Below are 24,080 nucleotides of genomic sequence, written 5' to 3' on the forward strand. Positions count from 1 at the left end.
ATTAAGGGGTAGGGGTGTGGCGCGATATTGGGGAAGGGATGAGATTTTATATTTCTTCATAAGCATTAATCTTATTTTGTCAATTAGGAACATTCAGCACCCACCCGCTATCAAGGCAGCTGCCTATCATGTCATGCCCTACCTGCACAGGTGTGCTGGCTACTCAAATGATCCAATTAAGGAGGCCATTTAGTCAGCAGCAGCAGAAGTCCTGTGCCTGGACGCTCCAACAGGGGCCAGACACAAGCAGAAGCAGAAGCAGCAGAAGCAGCAGCAGCACCACCTTTTGTTTTTTGGCTGCAGCAGCAGCAAGGCCCACAGGGCTGGCTAGCTGGCTAGCCAGCAAGCAGGTAGCAATGAAAGTAGGAATCTTTCTTTTTAACCCTGTAAGGGGGTGGTGCACTGTACCCGAAGATACTGCCATATCGGGTCAATGCATAGGGCGACGGAAGCAAGCTTCGAAATCGGCCCCCGTTCTCAAAAATCCATTTAATATATGGTCCCCAGATAGGGGACGTATCAGATATTAAACTGATAAGAACAGATACTACACTTGATCTTAGCCAAAAGGCCGAGAAGCGATAACCGTGAAAGGGGCGGGCCCAACAAGGTCCCCTTCATGGGCACTATCACTGCTTGCTGTCAGGGAGGCTGCCAGACAATTTTCCATGCACACTCTGGGCTGGGGGGCAGTCAACCACCAGTACACATAGCAGAACCTAAACCCATACCATTATTGCTAAGCAGCAAGACAGGGGCCCATTGCACTCCCACGGGGCCTTTTTAAATGCAATCCATAACCCGGATTTGCCAGGAACCCTTCTTACTCCTCCTACTTGCATGTGACACTGGGCTTAGGATCTGCATAGGAAACACACACACAAGCACACACCTACCTTTGTTGCCTGCAGATGCCTCCTTGGCTGTCCCCAAACGGTATCAAACCAACACCCACGGGAAGCTGTAAGCATAGAGGACATGCCTGCACCCCATTGGACTTACCTGTGTGGGTTAAATCCGGGTTATTTGACAACCTATGGCGGTGATGGTTCTGCTCAGGCAGAGCAGTGCTGATGCTCCTCATAAAGCTGTCGCTGCTGTGAAGGTTCTAGGTGACATCACAAATCCCTTTGGTTACATACACAACAAAGCTGGGTTGTTGTTGTTTACACTCTGCAAGGCCTGTGGAAGTGAGTGACATCATAGCACTGTAGTTCTGAGGGTTCAAGATGGATGCAACAATCTCCTGTTGCTTCTATGAAGGCCGTAATAGACGACATCACCAAACAGCTCCATAGTCACATACACAGCAAAGGAGAGATGTTGTTTACACCTAGTGATGTCAGTGGTATTGAGTGACATCACAGCACAGTGCTAAGGCTCCTGGGCCTGGACACAGCAGCGGCTGCAATATCTCAACGGAGAATACGTTTATATCTATGTGTGTGTGTGCGCATATATATATATATATATATATATATATATATATATATATATATTTCTCCGCCGAAATCACTTTTAAACCCATTTCCACCTTTTTTTCCCTTCTCTTCCTCTTACTTTTTTTTCACGTTTTTTTACGTTTTTCTCCTTTTCGCCTCTTTTCTGGGCGTATTATTCTTCTTTTTCTTCTTTTTTTTCGTCTAATGCATACCCCATCAGTGCAGCAATGCTTATTCAATACCGCCAGCAGATGGAGACACTGGGGGATAATTTTCTAAGGATTTATACTGATTTTTCCTGTCTGAATTTGTCGCACAGAAAGTTGCAGGCCAAATATGTGTGACATTTCTGCGACTTTAGCTTCTAGAGCATTTTTACAACATTATACATAGGTGCTGAATACATAAAAAGCGACTGTTCAGCGACAGACAAGTCGCATCGGCTGAAAGTAGGCCAGAATGTCAGTCCATGTTGGAGCAGGTTTAGATACAGTCTAAAGCATAGATCTCAAAGTCTGTGCACAGAATTTAGCAAGGGCCTCGCACCTTCTGATGCATCAGGTAGGTGCACTATAGCATAGCCTAACCCTCTGTACTTTGGTCTATATTGATGCGGGACATAGACAGCCAGCTGATGACCAATCCATTAGTGCAATGGATGGCTGGAAGCATTTGTCTTTGCCTTTGCAATACCACAGAAGCATTGTCTTTGCCTTTGCAATACCACAGAAGCAATGCATGGTCAATGTACAGCAATGACACACCTGTGTGAACAGCCAGGAGACCCCCCCCCATGTTATGTTACATAGTTACATAGTTAGTACGGTCGAAAAAAGACATATGTCCATCACGTTCAACCAGGGAATTAAGGGGTAGGGGTGTGGCGCGATATTGGGGAAGGGATGAGATTTTATATTTCTTCATAAGCATTAATCTTATTTTGTCAATTAGGAACATTCAGCACCCACCCGCTATCAAGGCAGCTGCCTATCATGTCATGCCCTACCTGCACAGGTGTGCTGGCTACTCAAATGATCCAATTAAGGAGGCCATTTAGTCAGCAGCAGCAGAAGTCCTGTGCCTGGACGCTCCAACAGGGGCCAGACACAAGCAGAAGCAGAAGCAGCAGAAGCAGCACCACCTTTTGTTTTTTGGCTGCAGCAGCAGCAAGGCCCACAGGGCTGGCTAGCTGGCTAGCCAGCAAGCAGGTAGCAATGAAAGTAGGAATCTTTCTTTTTAACCCTGTAAGGGGGTGGTGCACTGTACCCGAAGATACTGCCATATCGGGTCAATGCATAGGGCGACGGAAGCAAGCTTCGAAATCGGCCCCCGTTCTCAAAAATCCATTTAATATATGGTCCCCAGATAGGGGACGTATCAGATATTAAACTGATAAGAACAGATACTACACTTGATCTTAGCCAAAAGGCCGAGAAGCGATAACCGTGAAAGGGGCGGGCCCAACAAGGTCCCCTTCATGGGCACTATCACTGCTTGCTGTCAGGGAGGCTGCCAGACAATTTTCCATGCACACTCTGGGCTGGGGGGCAGTCAACCACCAGTACACACAGCAGAACCTAAACCCATACCATTATTGCTAAGCAGCAAGACAGGGGCCCATTGCACTCCCACGGGGCCTTTTTAAATGCAATCCATAACCCGGATTTGCCAGGAACCCTTCTTACTCCTCCTACTTGCATGTGACACTGGGCTTAGGATCTGCATAGGAAACACACACACAAGCACACACCTACCTTTGTTGCCTGCAGATGCCTCCTTGGCTGTCCCCAAACGGTATCAAACCAACACCCACGGGAAGCTGTAAGCATAGAGGACATGCCTGCACCCCATTGGACTTACCTGTGTGGGTTAAATCCGGGTTATTTGACAACCTATGGCGGTGATGGTTCTGCTCAGGCAGAGCAGTGCTGATGCTCCTCATAAAGCTGTCGCTGCTGTGAAGGTTCTAGGTGACATCACAAATCCCTTTGGTTACATACACAACAAAGCTGGGTTGTTGTTGTTTACACTCTGCAAGGCCTGTGGAAGTGAGTGACATCATAGCACTGTAGTTCTGAGGGTTCAAGATGGATGCAACAATCTCCTGTTGCTTCTATGAAGGCCGTAATAGACGACATCACCAAACAGCTCCATAGTCACATACACAGCAAAGGAGAGATGTTGTTTACACCTAGTGATGTCAGTGGTATTGAGTGACATCACAGCACAGTGCTAAGGCTCCTGGGCCTGGACACAGCAGCGGCTGCAATATCTCAACGGAGAATACGTTTATATCTATGTGTGTGTGTGCGCATATATATATATATATATATATATATATATATATATATATATTTCTCCGCCGAAATCACTTTTAAACCCATTTCCACCTTTTTTTCCCTTCTCTTCCTCTTACTTTTTTTTCACGTTTTTTTACGTTTTTCTCCTTTTCGCCTCTTTTCTGGGCGTATTATTCTTCTTTTTCTTCTTTTTTTTCGTCTAATGCATACCCCATCAGTGCAGCAATGCTTATTCAATACCGCCAGCAGATGGAGACACTGGGGGATAATTTTCTAAGGATTTATACTGATTTTTCCTGTCTGAATTTGTCGCACAGAAAGTTGCAGGCCAAATATGTGTGACATTTCTGCGACTTTAGCTTCTAGAGCATTTTTACAACATTATACATAGGTGCTGAATACATAAAAAGCGACTGTTCAGCGACAGACAAGTCGCATCGGCTGAAAGTAGGCCAGAATGTCAGTCCATGTTGGAGCAGGTTTAGATACAGTCTAAAGCATAGATCTCAAAGTCTGTGCACAGAATTTAGCAAGGGCCTCGCACCTTCTGATGCATCAGGTAGGTGCACAATAGCATAGCCTAACCCTCTGTACTTTGGTCTATATTGATGCGGGACATAGACAGCCAGCTGATGACCAATCCATTAGTGCAATGGATGGCTGGAAGCATTTGTCTTTGCCTTTGCAATACCACAGAAGCAATGCATGGTCAATGTACAGCAATGACACACCTGTGTGAACAGCCAGGAGACCCCCCCCCATGTTATGTTACATAGTTACATAGTTAGTACGGTCGAAAAAAGACATATGTCCATCACGTTCAACCAGGGAATTAAGGGGTAGGGGTGTGGCGCGATATTGGGGAAGGGATGAGATTTTATATTTCTTCATAAGCATTAATCTTATTTTGTCAATTAGGAACATTCAGCACCCACCCGCTATCAAGGCAGCTGCCTATCATGTCATGCCCTACCTGCACAGGTGTGCTGGCTACTCAAATGATCCAATTAAGGAGGCCATTTAGTCAGCAGCAGCAGAAGTCCTGTGCCTGGATGCTCCAACAGGGGCCAGACACAAGCAGAAGCAGAAGCAGCAGAAGCAGCAGCAGCACCACCTTTTGTTTTTTGGCTGCAGCAGCAGCAAGGCCCACAGGGCTGGCTAGCTGGCTAGCCAGCAAGCAGGTAGCAATGAAAGTAGGAATCTTTCTTTTTAACCCTGTAAGGGGGTGGTGCACTGTACCCGAAGATACTGCCATATCGGGTCAATGCATAGGGCGACGGAAGCAAGCTTCGAAATCGGCCCCCGTTCTCAAAAATCCATTTAATATATGGTCCCCAGATAGGGGACGTATCAGATATTAAACTGATAAGAACAGATACTACACTTGATCTTAGCCAAAAGGCCGAGAAGCGATAACCGTGAAAGGGGCGGGCCCAACAAGGTCCCCTTCATGGGCACTATCACTGCTTGCTGTCAGGGAGGCTGCCAGACAATTTTCCATGCACACTCTGGGCTGGGGGGCAGTCAACCACCAGTACACACAGCAGAACCTAAACCCATACCATTATTGCTAAGCAGCAAGACAGGGGCCCATTGCACTCCCACGGGGCCTTTTTAAATGCAATCCATAACCCGGATTTGCCAGGAACCCTTCTTACTCCTCCTACTTGCATGTGACACTGGGCTTAGGATCTGCATAGGAAACACACACACAAGCACACACCTACCTTTGTTGCCTGCAGATGCCTCCTTGGCTGTCCCCAAACGGTATCAAACCAACACCCACGGGAAGCTGTAAGCATAGAGGACATGCCTGCACCCCATTGGACTTACCTGTGTGGGTTAAATCCGGGTTATTTGACAACCTATGGCGGTGATGGTTCTGCTCAGGCAGAGCAGTGCTGATGCTCCTCATAAAGCTGTCGCTGCTGTGAAGGTTCTAGGTGACATCACAAATCCCTATGGTTACATACACAACAAAGCTGGGTTGTTGTTGTTTACACTCTGCAAGGCCTGTGGAAGTGAGTGACATCATAGCACTGTAGTTCTGAGGGTTCAAGATGGATGCAACAATCTCCTGTTGCTTCTATGAAGGCCGTAATAGACGACATCACCAAACAGCTCCATAGTCACATACACAGCAAAGGAGAGATGTTGTTTACACCTAGTGATGTCAGTGGTATTGAGTGACATCACAGCACAGTGCTAAGGCTCCTGGGCCTGGACACAGCAGCGGCTGCAATATCTCAACGTAGAATACGTTTATATCTATGTGTGTGTGTGCGCATATATATATATATATATATATATATATATATATATATATATTTCTCCGCCGAAATCACTTTTAAACCCATTTCCACCTTTTTTTCCCTTCTCTTCCTCTTACTTTTTTTTCACGTTTTTTTACGTTTTTCTCCTTTTCGCCTCTTTTCTGGGCGTATTATTCTTCTTTTTCTTCTTTTTTTTCGTCTAATGCATACCCCATCAGTGCAGCAATGCTTATTCAATACCGCCAGCAGATGGAGACACTGGGGGATAATTTTCTAAGGATTTATACTGATTTTTCCTGTCTGAATTTGTCGCACAGAAAGTTGCAGGCCAAATATGTGTGACATTTCTGCGACTTTAGCTTCTAGAGCATTTTTACAACATTATACATAGGTGCTGAATACATAAAAAGCGACTGTTCAGCGACAGACAAGTCGCATCGGCTGAAAGTAGGCCAGAATGTCAGTCCATGTTGGAGCAGGTTTAGATACAGTCTAAAGCATAGATCTCAAAGTCTGTGCACAGAATTTAGCAAGGGCCTCGCACCTTCTGATGCATCAGGTAGGTGCACAATAGCATAGCCTAACCCTCTGTACTTTGGTCTATATTGATGCGGGACATAGACAGCCAGCTGATGACCAATCCATTAGTGCAATGGATGGCTGGAAGCATTTGTCTTTGCCTTTGCAATACCACAGAAGCAATGCATGGTCAATGTACAGCAATGACACACCTGTGTGAACAGCCAGGAGACCCCCCCCCATGTTATGTTACATAGTTACATAGTTAGTACGGTCGAAAAAAGACATATGTCCATCACGTTCAACCAGGGAATTAAGGGGTAGGGGTGTGGCGCGATATTGGGGAAGGGATGAGATTTTATATTTCTTCATAAGCATTAATCTTATTTTGTCAATTAGGAACATTCAGCACCCACCCGCTATCAAGGCAGCTGCCTATCATGTCATGCCCTACCTGCACAGGTGTGCTGGCTACTCAAATGATCCAATTAAGGAGGCCATTTAGTCAGCAGCAGCAGAAGTCCTGTGCCTGGACGCTCCAACAGGGGCCAGACACAAGCAGAAGCAGAAGCAGCAGAAGCAGCAGCAGCACCACCTTTTGTTTTTTGGCTGCAGCAGCAGCAAGGCCCACAGGGCTGGCTAGCTGGCTAGCCAGCAAGCAGGTAGCAATGAAAGTAGGAATCTTTCTTTTTAACCCTGTAAGGGGGTGGTGCACTGTACCCGAAGATACTGCCATATCGGGTCAATGCATAGGGCGACGGAAGCAAGCTTCGAAATCGGCCCCCGTTCTCAAAAATCCATTTAATATATGGTCCCCAGATAGGGGACGTATCAGATATTAAACTGATAAGAACAGATTTTTTTACATTTTTATTGAAAAAACTCAAAAACTTAAATACATCACAAAAAATGTTTACAATACATCAAATACTGTTTTCCATAAATGTAAATTCCACATAGCTAATGCTTTTTTCTGCCCATATCTCTTTTTATCAATTAAATAGTACAAGTAAACTTCACTGTATATCATCTTCAAACATTCTTTTTCACAAATAAAATCTCTTTTGAAGACAAGGATATTACGAACTTTCCATAATACATTTTTTGTACAGTTGATAAAAATCCACAAAATTTTCTCTTTTTCTTTCGTAACTCCATCACTTTTGCCATATAAAACAACTTCATGATTTAAAACTTTTAGACCTGTTAGGAATTTCAATAAAGAACCAATTAGTCTAAAAACCTTTTGTGCAAAATAACAATTCCAGAAAAGGTGCAAAACAGTTTCATCTATATTGCAATTATCCCGGGGACAGACACATACAGCATTTAGACCTCTTCTATATTGGAAAAATCTTACCGGAAGACACTCATGGATAATCATCCATGCTAAATCCTTGTGCTCATTAAAAAGATATGGCTCGTTTACCTTTTTCCATATTTGTACACACCTATTATAAGAAAAATTAGAGACCATACATATTTCTTCTTGCAAATTTAACTGTACTTCTATCTTGCGAGCATCCCTCAAGGTTAACAAGTCAAAGTCTTTAAGGTTATACATACGTATAATTTTTTCTAAGATGGCATAATGTTTAGGCGGAGTTAAAAGTACAGGAGAAGATAATGATAAAAACACCCATTCTCTTTTTCTAAAAATATGTCCCGCAGAGTACTTTAAAAAACAGGACCATACACTTTTCATAAAAAGTCCCCTAAAACACCAACTAAAAAACCTTAAGTATAAAAATTTTCTAATACAGGGAACCTGTTTTCCTCCATTTTTTTGTGACTTATACATAGTATCTCTTTTTAATTTTTCTGCTTTAGAACTCCATAGAAACTCAAAGAGAATCCTCTGAAGTTGCCTAGACATAAGTTCATTAGGAGGATAAATCATATTTAAATAGAGCATAATGGGTATTAGCATAGCCTTAATCACCAAAATTTTACCTTCTAAGGATAATTTCCTAAGGGACCAAAAGTCTACCTTTTTCTTTACCTTTTCTTTTACCATTAGCCAACTTTCCTCACCATTGTTATTTTTATCAAAGATGACTCCAAGGATTTTTATTTTTTCTGACTGTAATTTTAGGTTTGGTATTTGCACGTTTTCCCATTTACCTATATAAAAACAGTCACATTTAGATAAATTAAGTTTAAAAGCAGAAGCTTTACAAAAGAAATCAGTAACATCAACAACTCTTTGTAAAGAGAAGGCACTTTCACAAAAAACATTAATATCATCCATATAGCCACACACTTTAAGGGTGGCATTATTACCTCCAGGAACTGGCACTCCTTTTATTATTTTATCATTCCTTATTAAGTTTAACAGAGGTTCTATTGCACATATAAACAGTATAGGAGACAGAGGGCAGCCTTGCTTTACCCCTGATGATAAATTAATAAAATCTGTAAGGAAACCATTTATTAAAATCCTGCTAAAAGAACCTTTATATAAGAGAGCAATTTGCTTAATAAATATGTTAGGAAAACCCATGCGTTGTAAAACCATCCATAAAAAACAATGTGATACTCTATCGAACGCTTTATGAAAATCTAGAGATAGAATGGCTAGATTTTGATTCCGCTCTTGCTGATACCATATGACGTCCCTAATAGCATTTAAAGGTTCAGCTACACTCCTTCCTGGGACACCACATACCTGATCCACATGGATGACCTTGTACAAAAACGGCTTCATTCTGTTAACAAAAATTTTTGACATAATCTTATAATCAACATTAAGAAGCGTAATTGGTCTCCAATTTTCTAAGCTGTTCCTATCCCCCTTTTTGGGGATCAGAGACACTATACCACTCCTCCAAGATAAAGGTAGAACATCAGAATTAAAAGCCTCCTTAAAAATATTAAGCAAATCATCTTTAAAAATCTCCCAAAAGGTTTTATAAAACTCTACAGGAAGTCCATCAGAACCTGGTGTTTTACCTGTTGATAAACTTTTAGCAGCAATTTCTAATTCTTGGCATCTTACTTCTGTGCAAAGTGCATCTTGGTCCTCCTTACTTAAACCACAATCTAAAGTGCTTAGGAGAAAATTAGCAGCAGATATATCAATGGGTTTCTCATTAAACAGATCTTGATAAAAGGATTTAGCTTTGGATAACATTCCTACATTAGTAGTTTCATCCTCAATGTTAATCATTAACTTTTTTGTTTCCATTACCTTTTTAAAAAAGAATCTTGTACACTTTTCATCCTTCTCTTTACATTCAACTTTGGAGTTAAAAATTATTTCTTTCCCTTTGTTAGTTATAGCCTTCTGAATATCACTTTTAACACTTAAAATCAGATCGTCTACATATACACCCAGCTCTTTGAGTTGATAATAGGTTTGTAGTTTTGTGTTAAGATCTCTATACCATTTCAATTTCTCTTTTGTTTTTTTAACACCCATCTTAATAAAATACTCTTTAAATTTTACCTTGCAGAATTCCCACCATGCTAAAAGAGAATTAAAATTAGTCCTTGAGTTCTGCAATTTTTTAAAAAGATAGATAAAATTACATTTAATTTCTTCATCTTCAAGCAAAGAGACATTCAGACGCCAGACTCCTTTGGCTCTGCAAACCCCATCAAACTTACATGTAGCAGATAAAATCTTATGATCTGAAAAAAAGGTAGAAGTCAATTGCATATTCCCATAAAATGCAAATCCAGAAGCAAAAATATAATCAATCCTTGACATATAAAGGCTATTCCCCCAGGTATACCCAGGGTCATTAGGGAAAGAGGTTCTCCACAAATCTTTTAAATTAAAATCAACTATAAAATCCTTTAGTTGTTTTTCAGTCTTATCTTTCCTTTGTTCAGATCCTCCAGCCCGCTCCTCTCCTGCCATTATACAATTAAAATCACCAGCGATGATAAGCGGGGATGAACCCGGTAAATAAAACTGAATTTTCTCTAATAAATCAGATCTTTCATCCTTATCTGGAGAGGCATATACATTTAAAAGTCTCATATTCATGTCATTATAAATAATATGAACGAGCAGGGCTCTACCGGGTACAATGTCTGTGAAGGAGGTAACTTTATACTCACTGCTCTTGAACAGTATGCCAACACCAGTCACTTTCCTCTCATTATCCCCTGACCACACAGACGGGCCAAGAGTCCATTCAGATCTCAAAGATGAATAATTGATATCATAATCAATGGCACATTCCTGTAAAAATAAAATGTCTGTAGGCAAAGAAGACAAGAAAGAAAATAAAGCAGCCCTCCTCTCTGGGCTCTTCAAACTCCTCACATTGAAGGAGGAGATATTAACACTTGGTAGCTCCTGGGTCATTCATTATCCTCAGACAAAGAACCCCAATCTGTAGGTGGTGACACAAATTCCTCAATATTAACAGGGTCGGATGCTGTTATAACCTTTTGGCAGACAATCTCCACGTTCCCCTCGTCCGCACTAACTCGACCACTCCTTTTGATGTTAAGGCCCTTTTCCTCTTTCCGGTCTCTGCTTTTCCTCTTTCGCCGTTCTTCTACATCCATCTCCTCTGTATCCCTTCTGGGCGGTCCAGGACCCTCAACTTCCATGAGAGGAGAACCCCTCACTTCTGTCTCAGGTCCCACGACCTTCCCCGGGGACACAATGCTTTTGGAGACATGAGCCACAGCAGGTATCACAGGAATTCCGGTAGCAGAAGACTCAGGCATCACTTTCAGGGTGTGGGTCTTAGGCACAGGCACAGCATCCATGGAGCTCTTCCTCATCGAGGGACCAGCCGACGTAGCCACAATATTGGCCCAGGAGCGTTGAGGACAATCCTTAAAAGCGTGTCCTTTCTGCTTACACACATTACACAGAATCTCATTTTGACAGTCAAAAGTGGTGTGGCCTTTTTGGCCACATCTTTTGCAAATAACCACTTCCTCTTTGCAAGATTCTTGTGTATGACCATATTCATGGCATTTCCTGCAATAATACGGCATCCCAGGGTAGAATAAATAGCCACGTTTACGCCCAATTAAAAAATTTGCAGGTGGGCGACACAGACCTCCAATTCCTCTCACATCTTCTCTGAACTTAACAGCAAACTTATGCTTTCCAGTCCAAAAGTCCATTGCATTCATTATTTTATGAGAGTATTTGACTTCCGCACAATATTGGTTTAAAAATAAGACAATGTCTCTTATATCCACGTATGGATCGTGCATAGTAACCACCAGTGGAACATCGCCATTAGAATATAGAGCAATGAAAACAAGTCCTTTCATATCCTCCTCATTGGCAAGCTCCCGAACTTTCTCAAACATATGGTCACATGCAGATGCGGAAGTCAAGGTAAGAATGAAAAGTCCTTTACCTGGGTCTTTTAGGCAAAACACATCTTCTCTCTGAATGTGCAATAAATCCAGCATAATTCTCTTGACAAAAAATTCCAAAGTCATCTTCTCCTTTTTCTCCTCATCCACTTCAATACGGAAGGTGTTCTTAATCCGAGTTTCAGTATGCGCAGCAAACCTAAGGGTCGCCATGGGGGATCGCCTTCCCGTTCTTTGTAAGTCCTCCTCCTATAGCAGCATGAGGCTTAAGACGGCTAAAAAACCGCCGATGCCTCAAGGCCGAAGGTTCGACGAACTCAGAGCCCCTTGACAAGATACAAGATCTTAGCCAAAAGGCCGAGAAGCGATAACCGTGAAAGGGGCGGGCCCAACAAGGTCCCCTTCATGGGCACTATCACTGCTTGCTGTCAGGGAGGCTGCCAGACAATTTTCCATGCACACTCTGGGCTGGGGGGCAGTCAACCACCAGTACACACAGCAGAACCTAAACCCATACCATTATTGCTAAGCAGCAAGACAGGGGCCCATTGCACTCCCACGGGGCCTTTTTAAATGCAATCCATAACCCGGATTTGCCAGGAACCCTTCTTACTCCTCCTACTTGCATGTGACACTGGGCTTAGGATCTGCATAGGAAACACACACACAAGCACACACCTACCTTTGTTGCCTGCAGATGCCTCCTTGGCTGTCCCCAAACGGTATCAAACCAACACCCACGGGAAGCTGTAAGCATAGAGGACATGCCTGCACCCCATTGGACTTACCTGTGTGGGTTAAATCCGGGTTATTTGACAACCTATGGCGGTGATGGTTCTGCTCAGGCAGAGCAGTGCTGATGCTCCTCATAAAGCTGTCGCTGCTGTGAAGGTTCTAGGTGACATCACAAATCCCTTTGGTTACATACACAACAAAGCTGGGTTGTTGTTGTTTACACTCTGCAAGGCCTGTGGAAGTGAGTGACATCATAGCACTGTAGTTCTGAGGGTTCAAGATGGATGCAACAATCTCCTGTTGCTTCTATGAAGGCCGTAATAGACGACATCACCAAACAGCTCCATAGTCACATACACAGCAAAGGAGAGATGTTGTTTACACCTAGTGATGTCAGTGGTATTGAGTGACATCACAGCACAGTGCTAAGGCTCCTGGGCCTGGACACAGCAGCGGCTGCAATATCTCAACGGAGAATACGTTTATATCTATGTGTGTGTGTGCGCATATATATATATATATATATATATATATATATATTTCTCCGCCGAAATCACTTTTAAACCCATTTCCACCTTTTTTTCCCTTCTCTTCCTCTTACTTTTTTTTCACGTTTTTTTACGTTTTTCTCCTTTTCGCCTCTTTTCTGGGCGTATTATTCTTCTTTTTCTTCTTTTTTTTCGTCTAATGCATACCCCATCAGTGCAGCAATGCTTATTCAATACCGCCAGCAGATGGAGACACTGGGGGATAATTTTCTAAGGATTTATACTGATTTTTCCTGTCTGAATTTGTCGCACAGAAAGTTGCAGGCCAAATATGTGTGACATTTCTGCGACTTTAGCTTCTAGAGCATTTTTACAACATTATACATAGGTGCTGAATACATAAAAAGCGACTGTTCAGCGACAGACAAGTCGCATCGGCTGAAAGTAGGCCAGAATGTCAGTCCATGTTGGAGCAGGTTCAGATACAGTCTAAAGCATAAATCTCAAAGTCTGTGCACAGAATTTAGGAAGGGCCTCGCACCTTCTGATGCATCAGGTAGGTGCACAATAGCATAGCCTAACCCTCTGTACTTTGGTCTATATTGATGCGGGACATAGACAGCCAGCTGATGACCAATCCATTAGTGCAATGGATGGCTGGAAGCATTTGTCTTTGCCTTTGCAATACCACAGAAGCAATGCATGGTCAATGTACAGCAATGACACACCTGTGTGAACAGCCAGGAGACCCCCCCCCATGTTATGTTACATAGTTACATAGTTAGTACGGTCGAAAAAAGACATATGTCCATCACGTTCAACCAGGGAATTAAGGGGTAGGGGTGTGGCGCGATATTGGGGAAGGGATGAGATTTTATATTTCTTCATAAGCATTAATCTTATTTTGTCAATTAGGAACATTCAGCACCCACCCGCTATCAAGGCAGCTGCCTATCATGTCATGCCCTACCTGCACAGGTGTGCTGGCTACTCAAATGATCCAATTAAGGAGGCCATTTAGTCAGCAGCAGCAGAAGTCCTGTGCCTGGACGCTCCAACAGGGGCCAGACACAAGCAGAAGCAGAAGCAGCAGAAGCAGCAGCAGCACCACCTTTTGTTTTTTGGCTGCAGCAGCAGCAAGGCCCACAGGGCTGGCTAGCTGGCTAGCCAGCAAGCAGGTAGCAATGAAAGTAGGAATCTTTCTTTTTAACCCTGTAAGGGGGTGGTGCACTGTACCCGAAGATACTGCCATATCGGGTCAATGCATAGGGCGACGGAAGCAAGCTTCGAAATCGGCCCCCGTTCTCAAAAATCCATTTAATATATGGTCCCCAGATAGGGGACGTATCAGATATTAAACTGATAAGAACAGATACTACACTTGATCTTAGCCAAAAGGCCGAGAAGCGATAACCGTGAAAGGGGCGGGCCCAACAAGGTCCCCTTCATGGGCACTATCACTGCTTGCTGTCAGGGAGGCTGCCAGACAATTTTCCATGCACACTCTGGGCTGGGGGGCAGTCAACCACCAGTACACACAGCAGAACCTAAACCCATACCATTATTGCTAAGCAGCAAGACAGGGGCCCATTGCACTCCCACGGGGCCTTTTTAAATGCAATCCATAACCCGGATTTGCCAGGAACCCTTCTTACTCCTCCTACTTGCATGTGACACTGGGCTTAGGATCTGCATAGGAAACACACACACAAGCACACACCTACCTTTGTTGCCTGCAGATGCCTCCTTGGCTGTCCCCAAACGGTATCAAACCAACACCCACGGGAAGCTGTAAGCATAGAGGACATGCCTGCACCCCATTGGACTTACCTGTGTGGGTTAAATCCGGGTTATTTGACAACCTATGGCGGTGATGGTTCTGCTCAGGCAGAGCAGTGCTGATGCTCCTCATAAAGCTGTCGCTGCTGTGAAGGTTCTAGGTGACATCACAAATCCCTTTGGTTACATACACAACAAAGCTGGGTTGTTGTTGTTTACACTCTGCAAGGCCTGTGGAAGTGAGTGACATCATAGCACTGTAGTTCTGAGGGTTCAAGATGGATGCAACAATCTCCTGTTGCTTCTATGAAGGCCGTAATAGACGACATCACCAAACAGCTCCATAGTCACATACACAGCAAAGGAGAGATGTTGTTTACACCTAGTGATGTCAGTGGTATTGAGTGACATCACAGCACAGTGCTAAGGCTCCTGGGCCTGGACACAGCAGCGGCTGCAATATCTCAACGGAGAATACGTTTATATCTATGTGTGTGTGTGCGCATATATATATATATATATATATATATATATATATATATATATATTTCTCCGCCGAAATCACTTTTAAACCCATTTCCACCTTTTTTTCCCTTCTCTTCCTCTTACTTTTTTTTCACGTTTTTTTACGTTTTTCTCCTTTTCGCCTCTTTTCTGGGCGTATTATTCTTCTTTTTCTTCTTTTTTTTCGTCTAATGCATACCCCATCAGTGCAGCAATGCTTATTCAATACCGCCAGCAGATGGAGACACTGGGGGATAATTTTCTAAGGATTTATACTGATTTTTCCTGTCTGAATTTGTCGCACAGAAAGTTGCAGGCCAAATATGTGTGACATTTCTGCGACTTTAGCTTCTAGAGCATTTTTACAACATTATACATAGGTGCTGAATACATAAAAAGCGACTGTTCAGCGACAGACAAGTCGCATCGGCTGAAAGTAGGCCAGAATGTCAGTCCATGTTGGAGCAGGTTTAGATACAGTCTAAAGCATAGATCTCAAAGTCTGTGCACAGAATTTAGCAAGGGCCTCGCACCTTCTGATGCATCAGGTAGGTGCACAATAGCATAGCCTAACCCTCTGTACTTTGGTCTATATTGATGCGGGACATAGACAGCCAGCTGATGACCAATCCATTAGTGCAATGGATGGCTGGAAGCATTTGTCTTTGCCTTTGCAATACCACAGAAGCAATGCATGGTCAATGTACAGCAATGACACACCTGTGTGAACAGCCAGGAGACCCCCCCCCCATGTTATGTTACATAGTTACATAGTTAGTACGGTCGAAAAAAGACATATGTCCATCACGTTCAACCAGGGAATTAAGGGGTAGGGGTGTGGCGCGATATTGGGGAAGGGATGAGATTTTATATTTCTTCATAAGCATTAATCTTATTTTGTCAATTAGGAACATTCAGCACCCACCCGCTATCAAGGCAGCTGCCTATCATGTCATGCCCTACCTGCACAGGTGTGCTGGCTACTCAAATGATCCAATTAAGGAGGCCATTTAGTCAGCAGCAGCAGAAGTCCTGTGCCTGGACGCTCCAACAGGGGCCAGACACAAGCAGAAGCAGAAGCAGCAGAAGCAGCAGCAGCACCACCTTTTGTTTTTTGGCTGCAGCAGCAGCAAGGCCCACAGGGCTGGCTAGCTGGCTAGCCAGCAAGCAGGTAGCAATGAAAGTAGGAATCTTTCTTTTTAACCCTGTAAGGGGGTGGTGCACTGTACCCGAAGATACTGCCATATCGGGTCAATGCATAGGGCGACGGAAGCAAGCTTCGAAATCGGCCCCCGTTCTCAAAAATCCATTTAATATATGGTCCCCAGATAGGGGACGTATCAGATATTAAACTGATAAGAACAGATACTACACTTGATCTTAGCCAAAAGGCCGAGAAGCGATAACCGTGAAAGGGGCGGGCCCAACAAGGTCCCCTTCATGGGCACTATCACTGCTTGCTGTCAGGGAGGCTGCCAGACAATTTTCCATGCACACTCTGGGCTGGGGGGCAGTCAACCACCAGTACACACAGCAGAACCTAAACCCATACCATTATTGCTAAGCAGCAAGACAGGGGCCCATTGCACTCCCACGGGGCCTTTTTAAATGCAATCCATAACCCGGATTTGCCAGGAACCCTTCTTACTCCTCCTACTTGCATGTGACACTGGGCTTAGGATCTGCATAGGAAACACACACACAAGCACACACCTACCTTTGTTGCCTGCAGATGCCTCCTTGGCTGTCCCCAAACGGTATCAAACCAACACCCACGGGAAGCTGTAAGCATAGAGGACATGCCTGCACCCCATTGGACTTACCTGTGTGGGTTGAATCCGGGTTATTTGACAACCTATGGCGGTGATGGTTCTGCTCAGGCAGAGCAGTGCTGATGCTCCTCATAAAGCTGTCGCTGCTGTGAAGGTTCTAGGTGACATCACAAACCCCTTTGGTTACATACACAACAAAGCTGGGTTGTTGTTGTTTACACTCTGCAAGGCCTGTGGAAGTGAGTGACATCATAGCACTGTAGTTCTGAGGGTTCAAGATGGATGCAACAATCTCCTGTTGCTTCTATGAAGGCCGTAATAGACGACATCACCAAACAGCTCCATAGTCACATACACAGCAAAGGAGAGATGTTGTTTACACCTAGTGATGTCAGTGGTATTGAGTGACATCACAGCACAGTGCTAAGGCTCCTGGGCCTGGACACAGCAGCGGCTGCAATATCTCAACGGAGAATACGTTTATATCTATGTGTGTGTGTGCGCATATATATATATATATATATATATATATATATATATATATATATATATATTTCTCCGCCGAAATCACTTTTAAACCCATTTCCACCTTTTTTTCCCTTCTCTTCCTCTTACTTTTTTTTCACGTTTTTTTACGTTTTTCTCCTTTTCGCCTCTTTTCTGGGCGTATTATTCTTCTTTTTCTTCTTTTTTTTCGTCTAATGCATATCCCATCAGTGCAGCAATGCTTATTCAATACCGCCAGCAGATGGAGACACTGGGGGATAATTTTCTAAGGATTTATACTGATTTTTCCTGTCTGAATTTGTCGCACAGAAAGTTGCAGGCCAAATATGTGTGACATTTCTGCGACTTTAGCTTCTAGAGCATTTTTACAACATTATACATAGGTGCTGAATACATAAAAAGCGACTGTTCAGCGACAGACAAGTCGCATCGGCTGAAAGTAGGCCAGAATGTCAGTCCATGTTGGAGCAGGTTTAGATACAGTCTAAAGCATAGATCTCAAAGTCTGTGCACAGAATTTAGCAAGGGCCTCGCACCTTCTGATGCATCAGGTAGGTGCACAATAGCATAGCCTAACCCTCTGTACTTTGGTCTATATTGATGCGGGACATAGACAGCCAGCTGATGACCAATCCATTAGTGCAATGGATGGCTGGAAGCATTTGTCTTTGCCTTTGCAATACCACAGAAGCAATGCATGGTCAATGTACAGCAATGACACACCTGTGTGAACAGCCAGGAGACCCCCCCCCATGTTATGTTACATAGTTACATAGTTAGTACGGTCGAAAAAAGACATATGTCCATCACGTTCAACCAGGGAATTAAGGGGTAGGGGTGTGGCGCGATATTGGGGAAGGGATGAGATTTTATATTTCTTCATAAGCATTAATCTTATTTTGTCAATTAGGAACATTCAGCACCCACCCGCTATCAAGGCAGCTGCCTATCATGTCATGCCCTACCTGCACAGGTGTGCTGGCTACTCAAATGATCCAATTAAGGAGGCCATTTAGTCAGCAGCAGCAGAAGTCCTGTGCCTGGACGCTCCAACAGGGGCCAGACACAAGCAGAAGCAGAAGCAGCAGAAGCAGCAGCAGCACCACCTTTTGTTTTTTGGCTGCAGCAGCAGCAAGGCCCACAGGGCTGGCTAGCTGGCTAGCCAGCAAGCAGGTAGCAATGAAAGTAGGAATCTTTCTTTTTAACCCTGTAAGGGGGTGGTGCACTGTACCCGAAGATACTGCCATATCGGGTCAATGCATAGGGCGACGGAAGCAAGCTTCGAAATCGGCCCCCGTTCTCAAAAATCCATTTAATATATGGTCCCCAGATAGGGGACGTATCAGATATTAAACTGATAAGAACAGATACTACACTTGATCTTAGCCAAAAGGCCGAGAAGCGATAACCGTGAAAGGGGCGGGCCCAACAAGGTCCCCTTCATGGGCACTATCACTGCTTGCTGTCAGGGAGGCTGCCAGACAATTTTCCATGCACACTCTGGGCTGGGGGGCAGTCAACCACCAGTACACACAGCAGAACCTAAACCCATACCATTATTGCTAAGCAGCAAGACAGGGGCCCATTGCACTCCCACGGGGCCTTTTTAAATGCAATCCATAACCCGGATTTGCCAGGAACCCTTCTTACTCCTCCTACTTGCATGTGACACTGGGCTTAGGATCTGCATAGGAAACACACACACAAGCACACACCTACCTTTGTTGCCTGCAGATGCCTCCTTGGCTGTCCCCAAACGGTATCAAACCAACACCCACGGGAAGCTGTAAGCATAGAGGACATGCCTGCACCCCATTGGACTTACCTGTGTGGGTTAAATCCGGGTTATTTGACAACCTATGGCGGTGATGGTTCTGCTCAGGCAGAGCAGTGCTGATGCTCCTCATAAAGCTGTCGCTGCTGTGAAGGTTCTAGGTGACATCACAAATCCCTTTGGTTACATACACAACAAAGCTGGGTTGTTGTTGTTTACACTCTGCAAGGCCTGTGGAAGTGAGTGACATCATAGCACTGTAGTTCTGAGGGTTCAAGATGGATGCAACAATCTCCTGTTGCTTCTATGAAGGCCGTAATAGACGACATCACCAAACAGCTCCATAGTCACATACACAGCAAAGGAGAGATGTTGTTTACACCTAGTGATGTCAGTGGTATTGAGTGACATCACAGCACAGTGCTAAGGCTCCTGGGCCTGGACACAGCAGCGGCTGCAATATCTCAACGGAGAATACGTTTATATCTATGTGTGTGTGTGCGCATATATATATATATATATATATATATATATATATATATATTTCTCCGCCGAAATCACTTTTAAACCCATTTCCACCTTTTTTTCCCTTCTCTTCCTCTTACTTTTTTTTCACGTTTTTTTACGTTTTTCTCCTTTTCGCCTCTTTTCTGGGCGTATTATTCTTCTTTTTCTTCTTTTTTTTCGTCTAATGCATACCCCATCAGTGCAGCAATGCTTATTCAATACCGCCAGCAGATGGAGACACTGGGGGATAATTTTCTAAGGATTTATACTGATTTTTCCTGTCTGAATTTGTCGCACAGAAAGTTGCAGGCCAAATATGTGTGACATTTCTGCGACTTTAGCTTCTAGAGCATTTTTACAACATTATACATAGGTGCTGAATACATAAAAAGCGACTGTTCAGCGACAGACAAGTCGCATCGGCTGAAAGTAGGCCAGAATGTCAGTCCATGTTGGAGCAGGTTTAGATACAGTCTAAAGCATAAATCTCAAAGTCTGTGCACAGAATTTAGGAAGGGCCTCGCACCTTCTGATGCATCAGGTAGGTGCACAATAGCATAGCCTAACCCTCTGTACTTTGGTCTATATTGATGCGGGACATAGACAGCCAGCTGATGACCAATCCATTAGTGCAATGGATGGCTGGAAGCATTTGTCTTTGCCTTTGCAATACCACAGAAGCAATGCATGGTCAATGTACAGCAATGACACACCTGTGTGAACAGCCAGGAGACCCCCCCCCATGTTATGTTACATAGTTACATAGTTAGTACGGTCGAAAAAAGACATATGTCCATCACGTTCAACCAGGGAATTAAGGGGTAGGGGTGTGGCGCGATATTGGGGAAGGGATGAGATTTTATATTTCTTCATAAGCATTAATCTTATTTTGTCAATTAGGAACATTCAGCACCCACCCGCTATCAAGGCAGCTGCCTATCATGTCATGCCCTACCTGCACAGGTGTGCTGGCTACTCAAATGATCCAATTAAGGAGGCCATTTAGTCAGCAGCAGCAGAAGTCCTGTGCCTGGACGCTCCAACAGGGGCCAGACACAAGCAGAAGCAGAAGCAGCAGAAGCAGCAGCAGCACCACCTTTTGTTTTTTGGCTGCAGCAGCAGCAAGGCCCACAGGGCTGGCTAGCTGGCTAGCCAGCAAGCAGGTAGCAATGAAAGTAGGAATCTTTCTTTTTAACCCTGTAAGGGGGTGGTGCACTGTACCCGAAGATACTGCCATATCGGGTCAATGCATAGGGCGACGGAAGCAAGCTTCGAAATCGGCCCCCGTTCTCAAAAATCCATTTAATATATGGTCCCCAGATAGGGGACGTATCAGATATTAAACTGATAAGAACAGATACTACACTTGATCTTAGCCAAAAGGCCGAGAAGCGATAACCGTGAAAGGGGCGGGCCCAACAAGGTCCCCTTCATGGGCACTATCACTGCTTGCTGTCAGGGAGGCTGCCAGACAATTTTCCATGCACACTCTGGGCTGGGGGGCAGTCAACCACCAGTACACACAGCAGAACCTAAACCCATACCATTATTGCTAAGCAGCAAGACAGGGGCCCATTGCACTCCCACGGGGCCTTTTTAAATGCAATCCATAACCCGGATTTGCCAGGAACCCTTCTTACTCCTCCTACTTGCATGTGACACTGGGCTTAGGATCTGCATAGGAAACACACACACAAGCACACACCTACCTTTGTTGCCTGCAGATGCCTCCTTGGCTGTCCCCAAACGGTATCAAACCAACACCCACGGGAAGCTGTAAGCATAGAGGACATGCCTGCACCCCATTGGACTTACCTGTGTGGGTTAAATCCGGGTTATTTGACAACCTATGGCGGTGATGGTTCTGCTCAGGCAGAGCAGTGCTGATGCTCCTCATAAAGCTGTCGCTGCTGTGAAGGTTCTAGGTGACATCACAAATCCCTTTGGTTACATACACAACAAAGCTGGGTTGTTGTTGTTTACACTCTGCAAGGCCTGTGGAAGTGAGTGACATCATAGCACTGTAGTTCTGAGGGTTCAAGATGGATGCAACAATCTCCTGTTGCTTCTATGAAGGCCGTAATAGACGACATCACCAAACAGCTCCATAGTCACATACACAGCAAAGGAGAGATGTTGTTTACACCTAGTGATGTCAGTGGTATTGAGTGACATCACAGCACAGTGCTAAGGCTCCTGGGCCTGGACACAGCAGCGGCTGCAATATCTCAACGGAGAATACGTTTATATCTATGTGTGTGTGTGCGCATATATATATATATATATATATATATATATATATATATATATATATATATTTCTCCGCCGAAATCACTTTTAAACCCATTTCCACCTTTTTTTCCCTTCTCTTCCTCTTACTTTTTTTTCACGTTTTTTTACGTTTTTCTCCTTTTCGCCTCTTTTCTGGGCGTATTATTCTTCTTTTTCTTCTTTTTTTTCGTCTAATGCATACCCCATCAGTGCAGCAATGCTTATTCAATACCGCCAGCAGATGGAGACACTGGGGGATAATTTTCTAAGGATTTATACTGATTTTTCCTGTCTGAATTTGTCGCACAGAAAGTTGCAGGCCAAATATGTGTGACATTTCTGCGACTTTAGCTTCTAGAGCATTTTTACAACATTATACATAGGTGCTGAATACATAAAAAGCGACTGTTCAGCGACAGACAAGTCGCATCGGCTGAAAGTAGGCCAGAATGTCAGTCCATGTTGGAGCAGGTTTAGATACAGTCTAAAGCATAGATCTCAAAGTCTGTGCACAGAATTTAGCAAGGGCCTCGCACCTTCTGATGCATCAGGTAGGTGCACAATAGCATAGCCTAACCCTCTGTACTTTGGTCTATATTGATGCGGGACATAGACAGCCAGCTGATGACCAATCCATTAGTGCAATGGATGGCTGGAAGCATTTGTCTTTGCCTTTGCAATACCACAGAAGCAATGCATGGTCAATGTACAGCAATGACACACCTGTGTGAACAGCCAGGAGACCCCCCCCCCATGTTATGTTACATAGTTACATAGTTAGTACGGTCGAAAAAAGACATATGTCCATCACGTTCAACCAGGGAATTAAGGGGTAGGGGTGTGGCGCGATATTGGGGAAGGGATGAGATTTTATATTTCTTCATAAGCATTAATCTTATTTTGTCAATTAGGAACATTCAGCACCCACCCGCTATCAAGGCAGCTGCCTATCATGTCATGCCCTACCTGCACAGGTGTGCTGGCTACTCAAATGATCCAATTAAGGAGGCCATTTAGTCAGCAGCAGCAGAAGTCCTGTGCCTGGACGCTCCAACAGGGGCCAGACACAAGCAGAAGCAGAAGCAGCAGAAGCAGCAGCAGCACCACCTTTTGTTTTTTGGCTGCAGCAGCAGCAAGGCCCACAGGGCTGGCTAGCTGGCTAGCCAGCAAGCAGGTAGCAATGAAAGTAGGAATCTTTCTTTTTAACCCTGTAAGGGGGTGGTGCACTGTACCCGAAGATACTGCCATATCGGGTCAATGCATAGGGCGACGGAAGCAAGCTTCGAAATCGGCCCCCGTTCTCAAAAATCCATTTAATATATGGTCCCCAGATAGGGGACGTATCAGATATTAAACTGATAAGAACAGATACTACACTTGATCTTAGCCAAAAGGCCGAGAAGCGATAACCGTGAAAGGGGCGGGCCCAACAAGGTCCCCTTCATGGGCACTATCACTGCTTGCTGTCAGGGAGGCTGCCAGACAATTTTCCATGCACACTCTGGGCTGGGGGGCAGTCAACCACCAGTACACACAGCAGAACCTAAACCCATACCATTATTGCTAAGCAGCAAGACAGGGGCCCATTGCACTCCCACGGGGCCTTTTTAAATGCAATCCATAACCCGGATTTGCCAGGAACCCTTCTTACTCCTCCTACTTGCATGTGACACTGGGCTTAGGATCTGCATAGGAAACACACACACAAGCACACACCTACCTTTGTTGCCTGCAGATGCCTCCTTGGCTGTCCCCAAACGGTATCAAACCAACACCCACGGGAAGCTGTAAGCATAGAGGACATGCCTGCACCCCATTGGACTTACCTGTGTGGGTTGAATCCGGGTTATTTGACAACCTATGGCGGTGATGGTTCTGCTCAGGCAGAGCAGTGCTGATGCTCCTCATAAA

General features: G+C 44.3%; 9 non-coding genes across 9 annotated transcripts; all 9 read right to left on the reverse strand.

Annotated features, from left to right (window-relative positions):
* Nucleotides 1–392: 392 nt before the first annotated feature.
* LOC130304819 (U2 spliceosomal RNA) lies at nt 393–583 on the reverse strand. The gene has a single exon (XR_008854533.1). It is a non-coding gene; the product is annotated as a U2 spliceosomal RNA (small nuclear RNA).
* A 2,109-nt stretch (nt 584–2,692) lies between these two features.
* On the reverse strand, nt 2,693–2,883 carry LOC130304821 (U2 spliceosomal RNA). Its single transcript, XR_008854534.1, has one exon. It is a non-coding gene; the product is annotated as a U2 spliceosomal RNA (small nuclear RNA).
* A 2,082-nt stretch (nt 2,884–4,965) lies between these two features.
* Nucleotides 4,966–5,156, reverse strand: LOC130304822 (U2 spliceosomal RNA). The gene has a single exon (XR_008854535.1). It is a non-coding gene; the product is annotated as a U2 spliceosomal RNA (small nuclear RNA).
* A 2,082-nt stretch (nt 5,157–7,238) lies between these two features.
* On the reverse strand, nt 7,239–7,431 carry LOC130304859 (U2 spliceosomal RNA). The gene has a single exon (XR_008854571.1). It is a non-coding gene; the product is annotated as a U2 spliceosomal RNA (small nuclear RNA).
* A 6,844-nt stretch (nt 7,432–14,275) lies between these two features.
* On the reverse strand, nt 14,276–14,466 carry LOC130304823 (U2 spliceosomal RNA). The gene has a single exon (XR_008854536.1). It is a non-coding gene; the product is annotated as a U2 spliceosomal RNA (small nuclear RNA).
* Nucleotides 14,467–16,551: 2,085 nt separating this feature from the next.
* LOC130304824 (U2 spliceosomal RNA) lies at nt 16,552–16,742 on the reverse strand. The gene has a single exon (XR_008854537.1). It is a non-coding gene; the product is annotated as a U2 spliceosomal RNA (small nuclear RNA).
* Nucleotides 16,743–18,832: 2,090 nt separating this feature from the next.
* Nucleotides 18,833–19,023, reverse strand: LOC130304825 (U2 spliceosomal RNA). The gene has a single exon (XR_008854538.1). It is a non-coding gene; the product is annotated as a U2 spliceosomal RNA (small nuclear RNA).
* Nucleotides 19,024–21,103: 2,080 nt separating this feature from the next.
* On the reverse strand, nt 21,104–21,294 carry LOC130304827 (U2 spliceosomal RNA). The gene has a single exon (XR_008854540.1). It is a non-coding gene; the product is annotated as a U2 spliceosomal RNA (small nuclear RNA).
* A 2,091-nt stretch (nt 21,295–23,385) lies between these two features.
* On the reverse strand, nt 23,386–23,576 carry LOC130304828 (U2 spliceosomal RNA). Its single transcript, XR_008854541.1, has one exon. It is a non-coding gene; the product is annotated as a U2 spliceosomal RNA (small nuclear RNA).
* Between the last annotated feature and the right edge of the window lie 504 nt (nt 23,577–24,080).

The sequence above is a fragment of the Hyla sarda genome, unplaced genomic scaffold, assembly GCF_029499605.1.
Source record: "Hyla sarda isolate aHylSar1 unplaced genomic scaffold, aHylSar1.hap1 scaffold_1294, whole genome shotgun sequence".
NCBI classification, from domain to species: Eukaryota; Metazoa; Chordata; class Amphibia; order Anura; family Hylidae; genus Hyla; species Hyla sarda.